Source organism: Pteropus vampyrus, unplaced genomic scaffold, assembly GCF_000151845.1.
Source record: "Pteropus vampyrus isolate Shadow unplaced genomic scaffold, Pvam_2.0 Scaffold13, whole genome shotgun sequence".
Lineage (NCBI taxonomy): Eukaryota > Metazoa > Chordata > Mammalia > Chiroptera > Pteropodidae > Pteropus > Pteropus vampyrus.
Genome location: NW_011888794.1, coordinates 9,683,887 through 9,689,154, shown reverse-complemented (window position 1 = coordinate 9,689,154; position 5,268 = coordinate 9,683,887).

Below are 5,268 nucleotides of genomic sequence, written 5' to 3'. Positions count from 1 at the left end.
TATTACAGACACCAATACTTTAGAGTAATCTAGGACTCAATTTTAGAAATAAATCAATAAGTTAAAAAAATGGAAATACAATGTGCTATACTAGAACGATTTTGGAGGGTATAGATGGAATATAACATATGAAGATAAACAGTATTATTAACTAAATCTTGAAGAATAAGTAGAAGTTTCCCACAGCAACAAGAAAAAAGAGGCAAATATATAAGTTCTGAAAGACAAAGTAAAGAAGAAAATTGCTTTGGTATAACTATAATATATGTGGGATCAGGAGATGTGTATTTTTTCTGGGGAAAATAGTATTTGAAATTTCAAGATATGAATGGTTCTTATTTCGGTTAGCTTAGACTTCATCTACTGTATATAATTGCAAAGATTTTTGTCAATTTATTCATTTTTTTATCCATATTTATTGAGTCTATTATAAATATTGTATAAGGAACTAGTACAGGTAAGTAAATCCTTACCTCAATACAAATAACATTTTATAGAAGAACTAGACAAAATAAGCAATCAACACTGCCCATTTGTGATATATAAAACTAAAAGAAATTGAGACATTTTGAGCATTTTATGTGTGCCAGTAATTGATATTGCATTTTGCATAAAATATTGTATAGAATATAGTGGGCAACAATTTAGCAGGGGCATTATTTTTATCTTTATTTATTCACAAGGAAAACATGGAAGTTTTATAACCTATCTCTTTGCTTTTACACATTTCATTTGCTCTCTACCACATATTTTTTCTTCTTCATCAGGGATTTAAAAATGAGAAGTAATTAGCAAAATGTTAGTATACTGTAGGTATAGTTAATGCCTTTTATAACATTAAAGTTTAGTAGAAAAACAAATATGTAAGTTTTATAAAACACAAAGAGAAAGTTTTAAAAATAACAAAGAGAAGAACCACCTAAAAGATAAAGAGATGTTGCAAGTCAAACAAAGACCAGAGGAAGCAGAAGAAACAGAGGTTTGGGAACACAGACATGTGGAAACACTAGGCATGATATAAGAGGAACATATTTAGAGATTGATGATAGATGAGTTACAATTGAGAATACAGTGGGAGTAAGGCAGAAGAGATGGTTGGAACCATAACTGCAATTACAGGACATAATAAGTGGAGAGCTATTTCAGAAGAAAAAAAGGAACAGTTGTTATTGAAATACATAAGGGAGACTGGTGAGTACTGCTAGCAGTTATCAGAGAGGAAAACTTGACATGACTTTTACAGAAGAGAATTTCAATCTGTTGATCCTTGGCAATTTCTCACATTCTCTGAGGGCCAGGAAAGAGAGAGCTTCCATTTTGTTGGGTCTTCCTGCTTGTAGGGAAATAAGATTAAATGAGAAGGATATGGAAAAAAAGTGTGGTTTTAAAAATACTTTATACATTGTATAGGATTTTATTTTGGTTATCGATATCCTTTATTGATTGAAAACTATACAAATGTCACTGAAGAAGATTTCTAAGTTTTTAAGTATATTAATTCCCTCTACTATATTCAACACCACCGCCCCGTCATATTTACACATGTTTTGAGACTGGTTGCCAAATATATTCTATCACAGTTTTAATTATGTAGTGTAGATTTGTATTAAAATGTGTTAAAACGTTCTGATTTTACTTCATTAAAATACTCGTGAAGAGTTTGTAGACCAGTCCATTTTCACATTAGTTTGCCAATGTTTTACATCAGATAACATATTTCAATTTTGTGTTAGTTGGAATAGTTTTTGAAAACTGCATATTCTGACTGAATAAATGTACCTTTGCTGATTCGTTTTAATATTAATGGATATAAAAATACATTATATATACTTAGGATTTTTATTGATTCAATAAAACATTCATAAAATTGTTTTAAATTCAAGTTGTTCTGTAACCTAAATTAAAATAATCAAATGATATTTTAAACTATTTAATGTTCTCAATTTCCTAATAGAAAATGCAGCAAGAAAATTTCACAAGGTATATTTTTCCTGCAATTTTCAAAATTTCCTTCATGCAATACTAGAAAGATCACAGGTAATATTTGAACACCTTCAATATATTTCTCTTTCCTATGTTTTCTCGAATAGCTTCACACAGTCTTAAATATGATATAGAAACACATCCTGACAGCACAAATAATTTCATTTATTCTGTCAAAAAAATTTTTGAAAACAAGTATGCTATTTTGTAAATACAAAAGAAAATGAGAAACGGTAGTAAAATTTGGAGGCAAAAAGAAATATTAAACTACGTGCACAATGATGAAATAAAGCAAATTGTTAAGGGAAATAAAAATGATGGGGGGTTTTGGGGATTTTTTACTATTTTTTCCAGCTTTATTGAGATATAATCAACATGCAACTTTTTGTAAGTTTATGTACATGTTGACTTTTTAAAATTTTTTATTTAAGTAGAGTTAGTATGCAATTATATATTGCTTATGTTAGTTTCAAGTGTACAATATAGTGATTCTACATTTTTATACCTTACAATGTGACTGCCCCACTAATACTAATAATCACCTGCCACCATGTAAACTTACATTACTGACTATATTCCTCTTCCCATTCCCCTCCCCATCTCTTGTGGTAACCATGCTTTCGGTCTCTGTTTCTATGAGTCTGTTGTTTAGTTTTGTTTTGTTTTTAGCTTCTACATATAAGTGGAACTATACGGTGTTTTTTCTTCTCTCCAGATTTATTTCATTTTATTTATGCTCTCATGTATTCATTTTATTAATACCCTCTAGATTCATCTATATAATCTCAAGTGGCAAGATTTTATTCTTTTTTTTTATTGCTGCATCATATTCCATTACACACACAGACACACACACACATATTGTTTATATTTTTATTGAGTTCTATGAGTTTCTTATATTTATCAGATATCAACTCTTAAAGGACATATCACTTGCAAATATCTTCTCTCATTCAGTATATTGCCTTTTTGTTTTGCTGAAAGTTTTCTTTGCTGCTCAGAAGCTTTTTAGTTTGATATAGTCCCATTTATTTATCTTTGCTTTTGTTTTTCTTGCTCGAGGGCATGTATCAGAAAGATATTACTCATACTGATGTCAAATAGTTTATTTCCTGTGTTTTCTTCTAGGAGTTTTATGGTTTTAGGACTTACATTTAAGTTTTTAACCTATTTTCAGTTTAATTTTGTATATGATATAAGATAGTGGTTCAGTTTTAGTGTTTTGCACATGGCTGTCCAGTATTCCCAGCACCATTTATTAAAGATACTGTCTTAACCTCATTGTATATTCTTGACTCCTTTGCGTAAGTTAATTGACCATATATGTGTATGTTTATTTCTGGGCTCTCTATTCTGTTTCATTGATCTATGTGTCTGTTTTCATGCTGGTACAATGCTGTTTTGATTACTATAGCTTTGTAATATAGATCAAAATCAGGAAGTGTGATAAATCTAGTTTTGTTCTCTCTTATGATCATTTTGACTATTCAGGGTCTTTTGTTATTCCATTGAGATTTTTAGGATTGCTTATTCTATTTCTATGAAAAGATATTATTTGAATTTTGACAGTTGTTAAATGGGGATAAAAATGCATGTTCTATCTAATCGATAGGATTGTTGTAAATATCAAGTTAAATATAATAAACATTGTAGAATTGCAATGTATATAAATTTTAACTATTTGAAAAAACTGCCAACCTTCTATATGTATATCTTCATAAATTAACTGCATTACAATATTGTGGTTATAGAGGGTAAAACATTGCTTTACTTATTTTTATTATCTTCAGTGTTCTCAAGTGATCGGTTTCCTTTTATAATATTGTTTTATATCACTGAGTCTCAAAATTCTTCAGAATCCATTCGCTATCACTGATGTGAAACCTGAGATTAGTAATAAAAATGTTTTGAGCTCTTGAAATATTATATAATTATATTAATTAATTTTTGAGCCAGTGTTTCAGAAAGGCACTTTAAACTATGTCGTGAGGTGTAATATGGTGTAACTCTTATGGGTAGAAAGGCCTCTTTGGTATGAAGAAAGTTTGAAAAGAAAACTCTGGGCCTCTTGTATGAGGAAGGCAGCTTTTAACAAGCTGTTTAAAAAAAAGAAAACTTAGGAAGTCATGTGGAGTAATGGAATAAAATGCATCACTGTATCATTTAATATTTAACACTTAAAATAAGTACACCGAGACTCCAATCTCAGCAATTATGAAAATGAGGGATTGAGTTGTCTGCAAACATCTCACAGGGAGGAAATCTAAATGCTAACCAGGAAGACCCCTGCTCTGCTGCCATAACATTCTTGCCATCTTGACACTGTTTCTGGTGAAAAACCACTGAAAGCAAGCATCACCATAACTCTAAGGTGTTCCTGTTCCTGCTATGATGACCACGGAACAGAGATCCACAGATGTTGCAGAAGGTTCTAGCCTTTCTGTTTCTGCCCTATAATCTTTTTTCTATAATGTTCTTCTGTATCTTGTATTTCTATTCAACCTCCAGGTGGTAAGAATTTAATTATATTTAATAGCTCAAACTTTTTTTTAGCTCAAACTTTTTACAAACTTTTATTGATCTACTCTGAATGTCATTATCCTGCTTAAGAATGACAATGATATTTATACAGTGCCTGTATGATGCATATTCATTTTAGTAAACTTTATCTCCTTTATTAAACTATCAGAGCCTTGAGGTTCAAATTCAATTTAATTCTCTGTTTATGAACAAAATATTCATTTAATAATATACATGTCTTTTTTATGAATTGATCCATGATTAATCTCCATGGTAATAGCTATAAAAACTTTTCATTGCAAACAATAAATGAACATTTCTTGTACTAAAGCACTAACTGCCTGTGTAGTATGAGAGTTTAGCCTGTTTCTGAAATAGTTCCATTGGAAAAGCAATAGAAAGATATTATATACTAGTTCTGCTTTCTGTCATCTCAAAGCTGTTTCAAGAAATGTTGTTTTGCTCTGGTACTCCAAACTTAATGGATATGAACAGATTCTAGTACATCACAGAGGTCTCCTCTCAGTTACTCTTGCCATCTCAAAAACAACCTTTAAGCTTGTAAGGTCTATCTTTTGGCAAAGAAACCTCCAATAATATGTCTTATAGATAAATGTATGAATTGAAGCTCATGTGAGATCTAAAGAAATTGGAGTAGGCCTACATGTGAATAAAGATGATTAAGCTCACCGTGAAATGTATCACGGAGAAGAGGTAAACAGATGAGTTTATTCAAGTGTAAGAAAGAGAAAGCTTGGAGAGATT